Raw genomic sequence first — 19405 nt, 5'->3', positions numbered from 1 at the left:
ACCAAAAATACCAGAAGTAATCGGAATAACCCACATGAAAGCAAAGGGTTCACTGCAGAAAAATTGCATCAGGCAGTGTGAAGATACTGCAAACTGTGTCCTAAAATACAAGACAGGCTATGTTGTCATTCTACAAAATTCTTCCTTCCTGTGACCTCTTAACCGATTTATCAGTTTAAAAAAAAAAAAATCCACAAAATCCTGGTTGTAATTGAGAGAATAGTTTTATTAAAATTACATGACATACATAGGTTTTATAATTGAAGAAAACTTTCAGCTTTTATTCAGAGAGTTTGAAAGAGCAGCAGTCAACCAAACAGAATGATCTAGAAACATCCACACAAAAAGTGATGTTAATTTTGGGTGCTTGATTTTTTAAGCTTAACATAGGAGCATTCTTGTGACTCTGGAGTCTGGCTAGCCAATGGAGGTTGCCAGAAACATTCCTTTAGGACAGCTCAAGATTTTGTCTGTTCTTGCCATATAACAAATCCAAGAGCACAAAGCAAAGCCACAGATCTCATCATGAATGTCCGCAACCATTTTGAAGTATCTGCAACAAACAATTCAACCAAAGTTAGTTTCAAAGCATATCATAAACTAGTAAAGAGTCAACTTTAAATCTGTATTGCTCCCGACAGGATTCAAAGCAATCACTTCACTTTTTACTTTGAGTTTTAGAGAGCTTTATTATACCCCCCTGTGTTGGCCACTGAAAGAACAGGAGACCTTAAAGTGGGCAAAGCTGAAAGGGGGCTGTTAAAAATTGAGATCAGATCATCAAGGTTTAAATACAATACCACTTGCAATTTTAGTTTTTGTAAGGTGGAGACATATCCTTCTCAGCTTTTCACTGCCATGTTCTTGGGAAACACTTCCTGTCTAGGCAACCATGACAGAAATGAAAACATCCTCCCAAACATGGAACGGTAGCAATAAATTTGTTTTAACCATTCTTTACTCATCCAAAATAGTCTAGAGAACTACTGCAAAAGGGATCCAAGACCTGTGCAACTACAGGCCTGTTAAACAAAGGTTTATAGTAGATATACACAAATTGGCCACTAACACTATGTCCACTGACAAGTAAACTGAACAATATTTCGATCCAATGGCCCCTGAAAGTGGGATGGATTTATCAGACAGAAAGTGAACACATTGTCCCTGAAGTTGTGTTGAAAGCGGGGGGGTGGGGGGGGACAAGCATAAGGGTTTAAGCAACTGACAAGGGCCAAATTGTAATGGCTAGGCAACTCCAAAACTGCAGCTTATGTGGGATGTTCCCAGTCTGCAGTGGTCCAGAACCATAAACTGTGGACCAAGGGTGGGTAAAGGGGGGCCATTGCACATTGACACACGTGGGTTGCAAAGGCTGCACTGTGTCATCTGATGTACAGGAAGAGCTACTGTAACTCAATGTCAAAAAAGTTAATGGTGGTTCCAAATCAAAGGTGTCAGAGCACACAGTGTATCCTTTGTTGCACATGGGGCTGCATAGCAGCATACTGGTCAGGGAGACCCATGTCCACAGGCAGAGGGCCTACAATGGGCATGTGGGAATCAGAACAGGACTAAGCAGCAATGGAAGGGTGTCGCCTAGTCTGAAGAATCAAGTTCTCTTTTACATCATGTGGAAGGACAGGTGTGTCGCTACATGGGGAAGAGATGGCACCAAGATGAAGCATGGGAAAAAAGGCAAGCCAACAGAAGCAGTGTCATGCTTCCAGCAATGCTCTGCTGGGAAACCTTGAGTCCTATCATTTGTGTAGATGATAATTTGGAGTCCAAGCCTTGACAGATCAGGGCAGTTTGAGCCAAAGGAATCTATTCTATATTAGGACAGTAGTCAAAATGTTATGGATGATCATGTAATGTAGCAGAGCAGTTTTCCCTTATGTAATTAGGAGGCCAGATATCAGATTTAAGCCTTCTGAAGTAAAGTTAACATCAGACTAGATAAATGTAGTATCCACATTCCAAAAAAATCATTCAATAAAAAAATGAAAGTATACCTTTAAGAAAAGCAGGCAGGGCCTTGCATACTGCTTGTATTGAGCAAGTTGATTTGGAAAACTTCACAGGAGTACCAAAGCCCCACACTTCCTTCAACTCACAGGTAGACATCACTTATCTCCACCTCAAACAGCATATGCAGCTTTACCAATAGCTTTATTTCAAACATCGATGTCTGCCCCTGAATGAAAGCTTGTGGTCAGCAGGCAGCACCTAATTCAGCTGAACCTCCTTCCATCGAAATCACAAGACCCTGGAATTTGGGAGTCCGGATCACTTCAGAAGACTGGAAGCCTTAAGATCCTTTTACTGACGTTTTCCCCTTGCGCATTTTCAAGTAGCCAAGTAGTTTTCATTTCAAGTTTTTTCAGTAGGTGGCCTGCTCTCTTGAACCTAAGGAGAGAAGAGCAACAAAATGCTAGCACAAGTTCATGATCAACCAACCAAGTATTACAGGCTGTGCAGACCCAACAAGATCAGTTTAGGCCTTCTACCCATGCATAGATATCACCCAAGTAAACACAATTGCAGCTGTTGACACTAATGGCAGTTTTGGTTCTCAGTGAAAGGTGTATGAATCATCTTGCAGTGGAGAGAAAAGCTTCCACTGTACATAACAGTATTCCACTCAAATTTCACTGCCTATTAGTTTATGCTACAGTAGGAAAATATCCAGGATTCATTCATATTATATACGCATTAAAGTGACCTTGCTACATCCAGATAAATACAGGGGTCTGTTTACATTTAACAGGTTGAGCACTTTGTTGTAAATCTGAACTTCAGGCAGATACAATTAATGCAGTGCTATATTCCTTAAAGTCATTTCTGTAACAGAAGCAGTGCAAGTTCCAGAATTCAGTTTGGCATCAGTCTATTGCCATCCACTATACAGATTAACTGAAATCAGGAAGAGGAGAAGCAACAAAAAGGAGCCAATACGTTACTCTGTAGTTGTCATATGTTAAAGGAATAGTTCCCCCTTAGCTCTGGTTCACATCTGTGTGATTTGACAGTTCAAGAATTGCACAACAAGGCACACCCCACTGCCGGCAATGGAGCTGTTCAAATCACCGCAACTCAAGTCAAAGCAACTTTGAAGGTTCCTGCACTATTTTGCAATTTCACCAACTTTAATTGAGTTCTGTTAAATGAAGTCGCAACCCGCAATGAAAATCAGAGTAGTAGCAAGATCTAAAAGCCGCACTGACGTAAACCAGGGATTAGTACATATAATACCCATATTCAGGGCTGAATATTAGTAAGCAACTCCCAGCATCCCAACCCGATCCCCCACTGACAGCACACGGGGGATCCACTCCCCTCACACGCTGCCACAATTCAAACAGTACGCCCACGCACAGCTCTGCCGACACGGCCGAATCATTCATTCAGTTTAAGGTGAATGAACAGACTACCAAAGTAGAAGTACTATCTTCCATTACAGAAAACAGCTTGTAGCTTTCAATGGACTGAAAGGGTGCTGGCAAGCACTCAGATCATTGATTTCTTGAACTTTAATAACTGCCTGTCCATATGGGAGGTACAGGCAGACAGTCATGGTTGGGGCACAGCCTCATTCACTTGAATAGGTACCATTTGGCCCTGGTACTACCTGCAAATATTGACATGCGGTTTAATTTTCACCACAGCCATAAGAAAAATCACAGCTGTGGCATGTGCACAGCCGAGTGACTGGATGCCCCAGTTTATGTGGAGGTGGGCCATACAACCAAAGCTTAACTGGCTGCTTTATTACTCTTGTGTGAATGAGCCCTGACTACAAGTGTTAGCACAAAACACCATTAGGCCACTTGCAAACAGCCGCCTAAAAACTCAACCTTTACTCATCTCAGTGCAGCCCATGGTTTTCAATGTACCTGTACACAGGTGCATAAACATGCAAAGCATATAGAGCAGTGGAAAAAAAAAAAACAAAACAAATCTGCATTGCTGGGCATCATTTTCCATGTGTATCCATGCAAATTAACTCATTGGGGAAAAAAAAAAAAATTTAATTCGAAGAGAACTGCATTCTGGGAGCTAGAATTTACTGCAGCTGCCTGGGTCTTTGCCTCATTGGCAGGCAGCACCGCTGTCAATCACAGCCAGTCAGCCAATGAGTAGAGAGGGGGTGGGGCCAAGCCAAAGGACAGAGCAGCGGGTGCTCCCATTAGCAAGATGCTTGCTGTGGGGGCACTCGACAGGAGGAGCCAGGAGAGCCTGTGGAGGACAGGAGAAGAGGAGGATCCAGGCTGCTCTGTGCAAAACCAATGCACACAGCAGGCAAGTATAGACATATTTGGGGTTTTTTTTGTAAAAGAACCTTTAGAATCGCTTTGAATAGGAACAAGAGGTTTTGCTACAGCATTTGCTAAAGCCTGTACAACTCATTCTATAATGGGCTAGCTTACATACCATTTTTAACTGTCCAGTCAGATGTACATGGACCCCCAAGTGAAGATCCTCTGATGAAACACCAAGCATTGTTGCCACTAAACCTTAAAGAGAAAAAAATACAATTATTATAAACAGTGCTGTAGCTTATACAAGTCATTTTGAAAAAGTACACATTTGTCACAACTAGCACTGTGAGAAAATAGATACAATATTATACAACACTGCTGAAAGTGTCAGCTTTTCCAAGGAATATTTCAAAACTGCATATTCCGCCTGACTGAACAAGCAGAGATGTACCTCACGACAGGATACAGAGAGGAGGGACAGTCTCCAAACTGTGTTTTAGAGAGGGAAATTCTCTGCCCCCCTGTGTTAGCCATTACATAGCATAGGTGGCTTTGAATGGGCAATGAAGGGGCGGCACTACAACTAAACTGGAGATTTAATCTATAACTTGTGCACACTACATTCCCACCCCTAGGTTTCAGTTTGGTGCATTAAAGAGATTCATTTTTAATTTGAAAAACAACAAAATGTACTATACTTGCCTGTTGTGCGCAGTGGTTTTGCACAAATCAGCCCAGATCCTCCTCTTCTCTGGTCCCTGCAGGCTCTCCTAGCCCCTCCCTCCTGTTGGGTGCCTCCACAGCAGGCAGCTTGCTATGGGGACACCCACTGCTGTGTGTCCATTTACACATGGAGCTGCGGCTTGCCCCCCCCCCCCCCCCCCCATTGGCTGACTGACTGCGATTGACAGCTCCCACTTGCTGTCTCAGCCAATCAGTAGGCAGAGACCTAGGACAGCCAAGGCTGTCTTGCACAATGATGGATCACAACGGGGCTCAGGTAAGTATTGCAGGGGCTAAGGGCACTGCTGTACACAGGTTTTTTTACCTTCATGCATAGAATGCACAAAGGTAAAAAACCTTGAGCCTTTACAACCTTTAAAAATCCATCCTGCTGCACCTCTGGTCTCTAACAAACCACTTAATCCATATTGGTGAATGGTAACATGCACTGCACTACAGATCTATCACATAGGAAACATAAGACATGAATGTAGCTCAACCCATACGGTCCCACAGCCCCAGTCTCTCATTCACCATAATTTCCACTGCAGGACTCAAGTGATGGCTCTGGAACACACACAGCACCCTCAAGTTCACCTTTAACATATTTACTAACACAGGCTTTGCATGGTTTCCTGATCAACTACCATCCATGAAAGATTATAAAGGAAATACTTTATAAACAGAAAAACCCATGCCTCTCCAGGTGATGCTGGTTTTTGCTGAGGCCTGCGCTGTCCACCGCACTGTTCTACCAGCTCCTATGGAACTATGGTACATAGAACAGCAGGGGACCACGCATCACGTGGTGCACAGAAATAAAAATTCAGAATGTGCTTGGCTGAAAACCGAAAGACAGTTTTTTAAAAAATATTTTAATTAAAAAAAAAAAAAAAAACTCCAATTTTGGTTGTGCTGACAATGGTTTTTTCTCAGCAGCCATTACTCTGCTCCAGTGCTCACCCTCAATAGAATTAAACAGTTGAATACAATTATACATAATTGTATGATATTCAACTTTTTAATTCTTTTGATGGCAGACACTGGATCAGAGTAATGGCTGCAGAGAGAGCCATTATCAGCACTCTTAGGCTACGTTCACACTAGCGTTGTGTGCAGGCATTTTTACCGTTTCCCAAATGCCTCTGCCAATTCTGCACATTACAGCACATGGTGCTGTTCTAACGGGAGCGTTTGCGACGCGTTGCGGCAAAACTGACGCCTCTGGTCGAGTCAGGAGGCGTTGAAGCCTCCTATTCTAGTCTATGGTGCCGCTCCGCAAACGCCTGGCCGGCATTTGCGGGGCGTTTGCGGAGCGGTAACACCATTCAAACTGCATTATAGGCGTTTGTAGGGAGTTTTAAACGCTCGGCAAACGCCTAGCAACCGCCACTAAACCGCGCATGCGCTGTTTACGGAGCATTTGCCTAGCGTTAAAAAATGCTCCGCAAACGCTGGACCAACGCTATAGGGGCGTTTGGCAAGCATTGGTAAAACAGCCAAGTGTGAACGAGCCCTTACTCCTACCGTCAAAAAGCCGATAACCCTATTTTCGGATGATAATTTTCAGCAGCTGATGAATTGATGCATCCCCACACACATCCCAAGTGTCTTGTCTTCTCTGGCAGTAGATCTTCAGTCAGCACATGCCATAGAAGTATGAACAGTATTTCTAATGGAGACCCCAACATTTTTTTTGTAAAGAGAATCTAAAGGTTGGATTTTTCTTTTTAACTTGTTATACTTACCTGCTCCATGCAATGGTTTTGCACAGAACAGCCCCGATCCTCTTTAGGTCCCCCTTCAGCAGTTCTGGCGCCTCCTCCCAGCTGACTGCCCCCAATAGCAAACCTCTTTCTTATGGTCACTTGAGCAGGCAGGCTCACTCCTGAGCCACACTCCAGTGAATGGACAATGTCCATTCACACACAGCGTGACTCGGCCTTGCCCCTTGCTCTCTCTTCATTGGCTCACCCACTGTGACTGAGTAGCAGCTGACAGCTCTAAGGTTGATTATACAGAGACTGTATTGTGTCCGGTGACCCTAAACTTCACCATACAAATTCATTTTTTCCCCCATTCAACCCAGTGCGCTAAATGGAATAAAAAAAACAGACTACTGTACCAAGTAATATAAGTACAGCAATATCCACTGTGCCTTTGTGTTCTGACACAGAGGCACCCCCCCCCCCCCCCCCAGAACACACTAATCAGCGCCCATTGGTTTCCAGCATAACCCTTAAACAAAAGCTGGATCTTAGACCGGCTTCTGTTGGAAGGACCGCTGTACACAGGGTCCGAATATCAGATGGCTCCTGCTGAACTGGCCAATATTCAGAACTTGTGTACCCAACCTACAGCTTCATTCACACCTATGCAAAGTGAATCAAAAAACATTAATTTCCAATTTCATTTTAAGCTACATTCACGCTGAGCTTTTTAAGTGCTTTTTTCAGAAGTTTTTCCTGTGGCCAATAGAAAATTGCTGCAGTTTGAGAAAGCATTTTCTATTCAAGTCTATGGGTACAAAACATTCATATCTGCCCGAAAAGCAGCACAAGTACTTTTTTGAGCAACAGGCATTTTGTTACAGGTGACAAAGCTCAGGTGTGAACAGGGGCCACCTGAAATAATGGCTTTTGTGTGTGGAGCTGAAAACCACTTAAGTGTGAATGTGGTACAGGCTAAAATAATGATCAATTCATCAAAAGTATTTTAAATGACAAAACACTGCATGACGTGCTATGTCTGAACCAGATAGCCGGGTAAAGACTGGGGGTGCAGAATGAAGATCTATTACTGCACCCCAAAATGCACACATGCTAAATGGCTCCACAACATGGGGGCTTATCGTAGTGCAATAATCACACATTGGGGAGCCTGGGAAGAGGAAAGGCGTGCTCTGCGCACGGCAACAGCGCGCCCTCCCCAGCTGCGCACGGCAACAGCGCGCCCTCCCCAGCTGCGCACGGCCACATTACTTCTCCAATACTAAAGCAGAGCCATGCAGCTTACTGGGCTACTGACATGAACGACACAGGCCTAGCATTGTGAGCCGTCCACAGAGGCCTCCATTAGGTGTGTATTCTCTCACAGCTCCACCTCCTCTTCTATTGTTCGCTGCAAAGGAGGACTCGGCTCCCTTCATACTATGATTACAGCACTCCGCGGTGGCTGCTATACGGTGACCGGACACGAAGCCCATACTCCGCCACAGCCTCTGCAGAAGACACACACTCACCCCGTGCCTGGAAGGAAAGGAAGGCCGAGTTCCGCTCAGTGTCTGATAAAGGAGACGAAGTATCGCGAGAACCCGCGCATGGCATCAGGTCTCTGTGCTGGTCATGTGATGAGCCGTGTTATGGGAGGAAGGCAGTGATTGGGTGGTTGGTGTCCCCTTCCCAGCACCCGGTGTCAGGATTGGGATACGTTGTCCTGGGTTTACAGCGTTCACCAGCAGCAGTTGTCACTGATTAGTGTGTATTGTCAGTCGGATGTGGTCAGTACCTCCACTAACACACCCTATTCAATTGGATGGAGCTTCCCCCAACTCTGAGCCAGATAATTGCGGCTCAATACTCCCATCCCAGTTCACTGCCTCTTGCATTTGCTGTCATGTTGCACTGCAGGACAATAGAAAGCACATTATCCAATGTGGCGCCCATTCCATCAATGCAGCATATTTTCTTTAAAAGCTGCAGTTGCAATGAATATGTTTGCCCCATAGACTTGAATAGGAGCACATGTAAATTGCATGTTAACAGCACGTATGTGCCTTTTTAGTGCCTTCTCAACAGAATGTAGTGTACAAGAGCCAGTTCACACCATATGCAGCCCAGTGCTTTTTCTGCCTCAAAAACGCATGGAAAGAAAGGTTTTATGGTTTTCAGTTGCATAGTTCACAGCAGTGCAGTAGGTTCCAAAGTGTTCCGGTTCCAGAAAAAAAAAAAGAGAACATGCTGCAGTATTCCTGCTCTGGGCTGTACTGGAACGCAGTAAAACTAATCAAGAACACACCAGAACGCATCAAAAACGTACCAGACCCCAGTACAGTGAAAAAAAAAACAGGATAAAGAAAAAAAAACAATAAAAAGTAATCGGAAAGCATCAAAAGTGCATCAAAAATGTGAATGCAGAAACTCACCTGGAACGGATTTGGAGTACATTTTTGTGGTGTGAATTACCCCTAAAATCCAGCCTCCTGCTACAGAAAAATGCATCATAAAACAGACTGAAAACGCATCATGCTGCAATGGTGTCCAGCTAGGCTACAAATAGGCATTAGGGAGGCAGCAAAATCACCTCCTCCAGCAGCTCCTGTACTGTTCTCTGAAAAGCGACCCACTGCACGAACGACCATAAGACACTTTTGCTGCCAGAGTCATTTTTCTTTTTTTTGCACACATCTTAAAAATACATGATAGGCTGAAAGATTAGTTAAAACCATTAAACACACTATATTACCAAAAGTATTGGTCTGCCTGCCTTTATACGCACATGGACTTTAATGGCATCCCAATCTTGGTCCGTAGGGTTCGGTATTGAGTTGACCCAACCTTTGCAGCTATAACAGCTTCAACTCTTCTGGGAAGGCTGTCCACAAGGTTTAGGAGGGTGTCTATGGAAATGTTTGACCATTCTTCCGGAAGCACATTTGTGAGTCCAGTGGCAGCATGCTTTACACCACTGCATCCGACGCTTTGTATTGCACTTGGTGATGTAAGGCTTGGATGCAGGTGCTAAGCCATGGAAACCCATTCCATGAAGCTCTCTACGCACTGTTGATGTGCTAATCTGAAGGCCACATGAAGTTGGGAGGTCTTTAGCTATTGACTCTGCAGACAGTTGGTGACTTCTGCACACTGTACACTTCAGCATACGCTGACCCCGATCTGTCATTTTATGTGGCCTACCACTTTGTGGCTGAGTTGCTGTTGTTCCCAGTTGCTTCCACTTTGTTATAATACTACTAACAGTTGACCGTAGAATATTTAGTAGCAAGGAAATTTCATGGATGGACCAGGGGCAGACTGACCATTTGGAAACTCGGGCACTGCCCGAGGGCCCGGGGTCAGTAGGGGGCCCCATGAGATGCTCCTGTTACCTTTTTTATAGGCTTTTTTGCGTTTGGGCAAGGACACAGGGGCCCCATGAGTTGTCAGTCCACCCCTGATCATGACTTGACTACTGTAACTCCCTCCTCACCGGCTTACCTCACCACAGGCTATCCCCGCTTCAGTCTATCCTGAAGTCTGCGGCCAGACTCATATACCTTACTAACCGCTCTGTATCCGCCACCCCCCTCTGCCAATCCCTCTACTGGATTCCGATTGCCCAACGCATAAAATTCAAATTACTAACATTGACGTACAAAGCTGTCCATAACACTGCCCCAAACTACATTACCGACCTGATGTCCAAATACCACCCTAAACGTACTCTCCGCTCCTCACAAGACCTCCTACTCTCTAGTTCCCTGGTCTCCTCCTCCCATGCCCGCCTCCAGGACTTCTCCAAGGCTTCCTCCATCCTCTGGAACTCACTACTCCAATCCATCAGACTGTCACCTACCCTCCTCACCTTTAGGCGCCCCCTGAAAACCCATCTCTTCAGGGAAGCCTACCCCGCCCACACCTAATTGCCGATCTCCTCCACTCCTCCTACCACTCCATCCCCCACAGCTATTTCCTCCTGTACCACTATCCCCTCCCTCCTAGACTGTAAGCTCCAAGGAGCAGGGCCCTAGAACCCCTCGTGTATTGAATCGTATTATTACTGTAGTGTCTCTTGTACTGTCTCCCATTATAATGTACAGCGCTGAGCAAACTGTTGGCGCTATATAAATATTGTATAATAATAATTTCAACAGTCAGAATAAATGAATATAAATATATATGCATTAATTTAAAATATATAAAATAAATAAACACTCAAGCGTGCTTGACACACCTAAACGTGCCTAAACACATTTGGAAAAACATGGCTTAGGCATGTTTTTGAAGCTGCTTTTCGTCTGCCAGGGGAAAAGCATCAACAAAAACCCAGGAGTACATGAGGCCTAAAGACAATCCCTGGAATTCATAAAGACTGACCCAGACAGATTTTCAGAAAGTGTCTGTCATGCATTCTAAATGTGGTGAAGAAATTCCTTTAACTGTCTAGAACTTGTACTTGAATTTGGCTGATGCTGCACCACTTTTAGAATGCACTTGAGACCCTTTCACAAAATCTGTCTGGGCCAGTTTTTTCAAGGCAACACAATTTAAAAGTGACGCATCCCATATGACATAATATAAAAGTGGCCCATTTTAGAACTACCTGAATTTAATGTATGAGTTGCTATCAGAACCAAAAGTGTTGCAAAAGCTTCATGTATTTGGTGCAATACATTAATAAGAGCAATTAATGCCAGCAAATTGGTGCAGCAGTTTTAATGAATCCCCCCAATGTACTGCAGCCGCTTGGTGTGCCTATACAAGACTCTTATGCTGGCTTTCAGTGCCATTTAGCATCCATCCAGCAAAGGGAGCTGTGGGTATGAAGGACTTGATAGACTTTGATACAGGCGAACTTTGGGAAATGTAGCCTGGGAAGAGGATCTTGCATAAGAGTAGCTGGAATGATAGACTGCAACTCCCAGATATACACCCTTAACAGGAGGAAAAAGGGGCAGTTTTTCTCCAGGGCTTAGAGCAGGGGTGCCCAAACTATGGCCCTCCAGCTGTGGAAGTACTACAAGTCCCATCATGCCTCTGCGTGTCTTGCCTGTGGATGTCAGAGTCTTGCAAGGCCTCATGGGACTTGCAGTTCCTCAACACCTGGAGGGCCATAATTTGGACACCCCTGGCTTAGAGAGAACTTCCTCTTGCCACAAGGAGACCAGAGTGTGCACATCGCTGCTCCTGACTGCAAACTAACCTGCTACAAGTCTGTGGCCTGAGACAATCGGAGTGCCGTTAATTGTGTCCTGAGGACCTGAGTCACTCCTGTAAGATCTTGAAGTGAGCTGGCATCTAAACAGTGGGACCAAAGTTGCGGTACTGCTGGGACTGGTGAGAGGGCATTGTTGCCCTTGATCTATCACTGCTAGCAGAGACTGAGTACATACGGACTGGCTATCTAACTAGCAGCATTATTCACTGCAAGGAGACTTTACTGGGACTGTACTCTTGTGCACCATAGTAAAGACTGGGCCCCAACACTAGCCAGCTAAACAAGACAGCTACTTCACAAGAACTTTGCCCATTGTCCGTAACAAGAGGTAAATCTTTAGGGAGCCTTATATTTAATCAAAGCTATTCATATAGAGTGCACTATAAAGTGGTTTTTGCTCGCTGGTTAAAGAGGAGTTACAGTAGTATTGATCACCATTGCTGTTACTACTTAACAATGCTATTGCTTATTGCTGATTTTGTGGGTTCCTAGGCTTACTTTAATCTAGTGGTACAGAGCTCTACCCTAAGCTACTATAACATAGTGATCATATTGTCCAATGAGCTGTGATTGAACTAATTCTCTATTTGCTTCTTTATGTATATACTGCCATTTAACCCATGACAATATATTGAGTTTCTTTACCACTAACCAATGTGGTGTTTGCTTCTGAAACATACTGTAGTTGTGTCCAGAAAATTTATATTTGTGCTCCCAATAGTATTACAGTAACCATTTGCTTAACTTGGTGTGGCAGAGGGGCCAAAGTTGTTAACAGAGTCGAGGCAAAAGAACAGAGAACCCAGTCTACCAAGCGGCTATGGGGGGTTGTTAGAGTTGCATAAATAAATGTTTGCTTCTAGTTTTGATAATTTTTGAAAATTGAATTCAATAAAGTGTTTGGTTTGTGGAGCTCAGATACAGTAAAGTTCCCCTTTAAGGTTGTACACGAAATGGTTATTGTTCCACCTGCTGTATACCACAATAAGTTTTGTTTGTAAAATGTGAATGTCTTTTTTGTGTACTGCCAACTTTATGTTAATAATATTTGTTGTATAAAAACATTTGTCTAAAGATACAATAAAAGCCCCATCTCCATATAAAACACTCAATACATTTTAGAAATAAATAGAAACAGAGGGCACATTCTTCTGCTGAAATTTTTTTTTTACCAATGTGATCTGTGTTAAATCTATACTTTTTTTGTCAGTAATGGCATGATTATTCTATAAATGTGTTCCTTATATACAATTATGTGGATAATGCATTTCTGCATAGCACAGATTAAATGGAAGCTTATGTTGGACAGGCTGCTAAAGTTTATTTTGGTTAGATACAACATAACAGGACTTATAAAAATAAAAGCACACTGACTTTATATGCTCTGCAAGCACGATAATGGTAACCGCCTTTGGTACTGAACAGAGGTGAACAGCGCATAACTGTTTTATGCCTCATTATTAGATACAAGGTTACATAGCTTAAAAAGAGGTCAGTCTGGGGGCACAAACTGAATTTATTAAAGGTAATGGTTCACTAAATATTAGGATATGCAGAGGAAAAGTTATTGAAACTATCCAAGTGGTTGATGTCCCTGAGCTGAGCCAGATAGTTACTATAGTCACTCAGTATATTCATTTTACAAGACTGTTCATAGCCAAAAATATACTTTTTCGCTTTCAGGACCAGTATAAGAAATTTTTGTTTATTGAAAGAGCACTATAGGCAAAACTTTTTTTTTCATTTTGGATAGAGTAAGGGAGGGTTATAACCCCTGTAAGGTTTATTTTTGCCATCTCCTCTATTGAGGAGATTTCCTTTCACTACCTGTTCTATAGCCAATTAGGAAGTGAGAGGAAATCCCTGCAAATTAAGGGAATTCCTTGGGAACCCCCAGGTCACCAGTACTAGTGTCCCCATTGGAAGATTTCCCCTCTATTACATTTCTGGGGACTACCCAAAATTTGGGATTTTCTTTTTCTTTCACTCACTTTCAACGATAATGGTAAACAAGACAAATAGAGAGAGGGAATCTCCCTAACGGGGGCCCAGATAGCAATAAAAAAGCTGAAAGCAGTTCTAATCATTGTTCACTCTATCTAAAATTAAAAAAAAATTTTGCCTTTAGTTATATCTTAACTTCTTACAAACTCACAGCTCTCATGAAAATATATTTACACATATACATACAGTACACTGTGTGTGTGTGTGTATATATATATATATATAGTGTGTGTATGTAACACTTGTGAATGAATGATCCACACATTTGTTTGCAGAGACTACGCAAGGGCTTGGATAGATCAAAACCCTGTACTTGAGATGTATTTTTACTGCCCCTTAACCACTTACCATTTAGCTGAGCAGTCAGTAGCTGAGGTGCACACATGCCACGGCTACGATGCTTAGCTTTGCAGCCGCAGCAGGAATTATGCCCCTTCAGACACTTGGTGGGCTACTAAGAAAATTAAATACTTGTTGACAGTTATCAATTAGGTCAATTGATGCAGCTAGCTCAAACACAAAGCTTCCTCCTCAGTGAATGTTCAGCCCTATGTATCTTCAGCCCCCCTGGCTGAACAGCATCATTGGTTGTTATGGTGCAGTAACCAGTGATGCTGTGCAGCCCAGCTGCCATCATCCTAGCAACCAGTGATGCTATGTGGACCAGCCTCCAGTGTCCTAGCAACCAACCTTTGCATCAAAGAAACCTCAAATATCTTTTTGTTTTTGGATGTACTGTAGTAAAGAAGAGGTAGAACCTCGGTGATGTGTTTTTGCTGTCTTTACCTCATTGGAAAGTTTTGACTTCACGTTTTGTCTGGGAGACACAACTGGAAGTGTGAAGATATTTTTCCAACATGAGGAAAAATGCTTCTTAGGCTGCTATAACTCAAACAGGTGTTCCCATTTGAAGATCTCCCTTTATCTCCTGTTCTAGTGAGAACTGTAATACTTTAGATCTCTCGCCACATTGCTATCACTTTCTGTCCTGGTGACAATGGTTACCACAATTAGAGAGTTTTGCATGGCTCTGAAACATTGAACACATGTGAATGCAGGCCACACGTTATCCCTCATCCCCGAAATAACTACACTTATTTAAATTTAAATAATGACACACACAAAATATTTCTTCTTTTGGCATAAAATTTTTGGCCGCGGCACATTTATTGGTAATTACACATAACATAAATTAAATTTGCAATATAATTTATTCAAAACTCTTACACTTTATCAACCATGAATAAACTTGTTCAGTCTTTTAGGACCTGAGCTATCTGAAATAATTCTATCAATAAGTCCCCCATTTCTATAGAAAAGGTGAGACAAACCACAAAAATAGTGCCTTGTGACAAAAGAGGAAGGGTGGGGAGCACATTGCCAACTCTGACCAACTGTGAGAATTCTGTCATGGAGTGCCCTTTATATAATGAGCCCCAAAAATTTCCAGAATGTTCCAGGTCATGTGAGTTTTTCCACGGTCATGTGGTTATTCTCTTCCTGCTTTTTTCCCTGTCAGATTTCTTAAAATGGCCCTAACCTAATTCCTACTTATTCCTGAGGAGAATTTTTTTTTTTAATTAAATTAAGGGATGGCGTCTGCATGCCCATGCTTTCGGGCTCATATGTTAGAGCCCTAGTTTTTTAATTTTTGTGTGACTTTATGAAGTAGTAGAAGTTGATTTACTATAAAAAAAATTTTGTGCACTGGTGATATATTCTACTGAAGTTAATGACACTTATTGGTTTATTACGGCAAAATGGTGGCTTTAAGCGTGGTGTCTGATAAAAATATGTGTATTTATCATCACATGGAGTAAGTCACATTCTCCTCCATAAATTGGTATTTTCTTTGGATCCTGAAGCTGAATGAGGAGTTGTAGGGGGAGCAGCTAAATATAGGTTGGAGATGTGTGTGTGTGTGTGTATTAAACCAGTGTTGGTGGTTAATGGCTAGCTGAAACAATACTCCCCTTCCATAGTATTGGTGGTTGGTGGCTGGCTGTAAGGTGTCCCTTATATTTCATGGTGGTCTAGTAGGATATTCTGTAAAGAAAATAAAATCCACCATTTACCTCCCCTGCAGTGCCTTGCAGCTCTGTCACATGATGACAGCGCAAGCCAGAATGCACCATCTTTATTGCAACAGCGTCAGAGCGTTGTGTGGAGCCACCTCTGGAATTCTCAGAGGGAGACTGCAGCAGTTCTCATAACTGAGCTGTGAGGTCTTTGATAGGATGCCACAGAGCACAGAGCTGCCGGCTCCTGCCTCCCTCTACCAACTGGAAGAGATGCCCCTGGTACCTTTTTCATAGGCTTTTTTGAGTTTGGGCAAGGACACAGGGGCTCATGATCCGCTATTGCCCGGGGGCACCATGAGTTGTCAGTCCACCCCTGGATGGATCCATTCTGGCATGGGACAGCTGCAGCATGAGTAGGATGTTGCAGCAGAGAAGTTAGTACGTATGTTTATTTTTATGATCCCCAAATGTCTCCTTATACTACAAGAGGATCTAATCTTTAAATGTATCCTTAAAGATAAAAAGAAGAAACTGCTGTTATGGGAAAGAATAGCAGGACATTTATAACCTGTTGGAACACATATCTGCAACTAATTCCTTATTATAAGAGATACAATGATTATGTGACCCTGAAAGCAAGCTAATTTTTTTTGCAAGATACTAATTCCATAACAGAGATCAAACCAAGTGTTTAGGACAGGCCAGGAACTATCAGCTGATAAATTAGAAACATCATATAATCTGGACTCACAGTGCTCTAGGGCTAAGCATTGCTCACGTGTCATTACAAGAGCACCACAGAGTCCAAGAAGAATGGCTACCCCCCCATTGCCACCAGAGGAAGAAGAGGAAACTGTTATGACACCACCATACTGGCTGGACCACTGCAGGCAAAAGGTATGTATAGCGTTGTATTAATAAGAAATACCAGAGGAGTTTCGGGGGGTGGAGGGGCTTAAAGAAGGACATAGAGAATACTATGTCTTTGTCACAACAATGTAACATTCACTAGAATTGATGCATTGTATCTTTGTTACAAATACATGTGTTTCCAATGCTGCTCTGCTCCATCTAGTGACATATTATGATTTTAGCCTACTGCCCAGGGGCGGACTGACAACTTATAGGGCCCTTGGGCAGTAGGGGATCATGGCCCCTGTGTCCTTGCCCAAACTCAAAAAAGCCTAAGAAAAAGGTACCAGGCGCATCTCATGGGGCCCCCTACTGACCCCGGGCCCTCATGCAGTGTCCGAGTTTCCAAATGGTCAGTCCGCCCCTGCTACTGCCCATAATAAAAGAACATTCATTCGGAAGAGAAAATAGCCCAAAGAACATTTATTTTTGCCCAGTTTTAAGAGAACGAAAGTACAAGCAAATTTGCTGGAGAAATGCATATGCACATTTTTTTTATAAATGGACCCCTAAATGTATATATACAGGATGTCTGATTGTCTCAGTGCCTGGAAAGGAAAAATCTAATGTAAATGCATGAAGATGTTTGTTAGCACGTTCCATATACCCTACATTAAAAAAGGAATCTCATCAACAGACATGAGGGTGGATTTACTAAAGGCAAATAGACTGTGCACTATGCAAGGGCAGTTGCACTTATTTTCCTAAAAGCTTAGTAACCCTAGGTTCACACCTAAGCGTTTTCCGCACAGTTTTGTGGTTTGCAGAAACGCACTGCAGTCCATTTAACATGATTTCCTATGTGACACGTTCACATCTCTGCATTTTCACCCGGTGCATTTTTGGAAAGGGTCAGGGACTTTTTTGAATGCAAAAAGTGGTGTTTTTTGATTCTATAGATTTCAATGGAAACTCTGCAGAAAAGCATGTAGTGTGTTTTTGCTGCGTTTTGTATTTTGCATTTTAAATCTGCTTAGCAACAAGAAAAAATAAAACCACAAAACATGTCAAAAACGCAGTTGCAAAAATTCTAAACACACCACAAAACGCAATGCAGAAACGCATCAAACGCAAACTGTATAGGTAAGAACCTAGCCTAAATGTGGTAAAGCTTTGCTGATTTTCATCATCCAATCATGTGCAAGCAAAAATGCAATTTTTTTTGGTTTATTTTCCTTGCACCTGACTGAGTATTCTTTACAAAGTAAATCTTTACCACATATACTGTACTAAGCTCTGGGAAAATGAGTGCAACTGCACTTGCAAAGTGCCCAGCTTATTTGTCTTTTGTAAATCAACCTCAATGGCTCATACAAAAAAAGCATAATAAAAAAAGTAGAATTATGCTATCCTATCTATAATGTAAGTTAAAAGTAATAAATGATAAAGTGGTATAGGTAGTGGAAGGTTCTAGGACCCAGGGATTGTGTATGTAGTTCAGCATTTGGTTTGGAGCCTCCATGGCAACCAGTCACCATACTGAATGAGACATTAACAGCAGCCAGGTATGGATTCTTACTACTACACATCTCTTCATGTCCTTTACACTTTAAGCATTTATGGAGTGGAAAGGAAATCCATGAGCACAGCAGTGTCTAGTAGCTGAGTGGATGATTAGTGTCTGTCTTGTGCACAGACCAGAGTCAATGGCTGCTCTGACATGCAGTTCAGTTCCTGCTTGACAGCTCTGGTAACAATGTAAACCAATGTCTGCAAATGTTATGAGTTGTGACTGTGATGGAGGAAATGTGGAATATTAAAGTCCAGATATTCCAGACTGAGCCGGAGGTTTCTCTATCTCCATGGATTGTCTGTCCATGTATTCCTCTATTTACTAGACAATTACAGTCAGGCACTGGGAACTTTAGAATCACTAAACTGAAAACTGAAGGTGACATAAACACACTCCTCCATAGGCTCTGTTGACACCCATGCAGGTGCATTGACACAATTTCGCAGGTCGTGCTTAGGGAAGCCCATTCATTTCAATAGATTGCCCTACAGTACGTGCGAAAATTGCACAAAATAAGTACATGACCTTTTTAACAAAAACACACCAAAACATGGCACTTTAAACCACTTTGCCTGTCATACCTGTTCACCTCTTGTGCATCAGAGCAATTTTTACATTTCTGCTATGGATCTGTTTATTCAGCAATAAACTTGTCATTAAGCACAGCCAAGCTCTTTTTGCTGTACTTCTGTGGATCACAGGAGCACAGTTCCTTCTGCGACTCATTTTCAGCGGTTAGCGGGCTGAAGCCCGATGTTGGTTGACATCACTCAGGCTGAGGAAAGATCCCAACTTTAACCGGTTCCCAACCCCGCTATAGCCGAAGGACGGCTACAGCGCATTTATGTAATCCTGGCACGACGTCCATGGACATCATTCCAGGACACGCCCTCCTGAGCGCACCCGGCCCCGCCGGTGATCGCTGTGTCCTACACCCTCCTAGCGCGCACAGGCAATGGATGGGAGGGAGTTTAGAAACATCCACCCGCATCGGCAGTGCTCCCGTCCGGCCGTTTATCGACATGGGCCAGGCGGGTAGA

At 42.9% G+C, this 19405-nt stretch overlaps 1 long non-coding RNA gene and 2 other non-coding genes across 5 annotated transcripts; all 3 read right to left on the bottom strand.

Moving 5' to 3' along the window:
• Positions 1 to 205: 205 nt before the first annotated feature.
• Positions 206 to 8262, bottom strand: LOC149469390 (uncharacterized). Of its 3 annotated transcripts, none has more exons than XR_016311580.1 (4): positions 8224 to 8262; positions 4432 to 4514; positions 2013 to 2406; positions 206 to 553 (listed from the first exon to the last, which is right to left on the bottom strand). It is a non-coding gene; the product is annotated as an uncharacterized LOC149469390 (long non-coding RNA). The 3 variants fall into 3 exon arrangements; XR_016311581.1 differs by lacking the exon at positions 8224 to 8262 and adding an exon at positions 7998 to 8199; XR_016311582.1 differs by lacking the exon at positions 8224 to 8262 and adding an exon at positions 8010 to 8199.
• On the bottom strand, positions 622 to 743 carry LOC149469392 (small nucleolar RNA SNORA26). The gene has a single exon (XR_016311586.1). It is a non-coding gene; the product is annotated as a small nucleolar RNA SNORA26 (small nucleolar RNA).
• On the bottom strand, positions 4703 to 4823 carry LOC149469391 (small nucleolar RNA SNORA26). Its single transcript, XR_016311587.1, has one exon. It is a non-coding gene; the product is annotated as a small nucleolar RNA SNORA26 (small nucleolar RNA).
• Positions 8263 to 19405: the final 11143 nt, after the last annotated feature.

The sequence above is a fragment of the Staurois parvus genome, unplaced genomic scaffold (assembly GCF_062004578.1).
Source record: "Staurois parvus isolate SC_StPar_1 unplaced genomic scaffold, SC_StPar_1.0 ptg000071l, whole genome shotgun sequence".
In the NCBI taxonomy this organism is placed as follows: Eukaryota; Metazoa; Chordata; class Amphibia; order Anura; family Ranidae; genus Staurois; species Staurois parvus.
The sequence above is the reverse complement of the archived record's forward strand: the minus strand, read 5'-3'. Positions and strand labels throughout refer to the sequence as shown.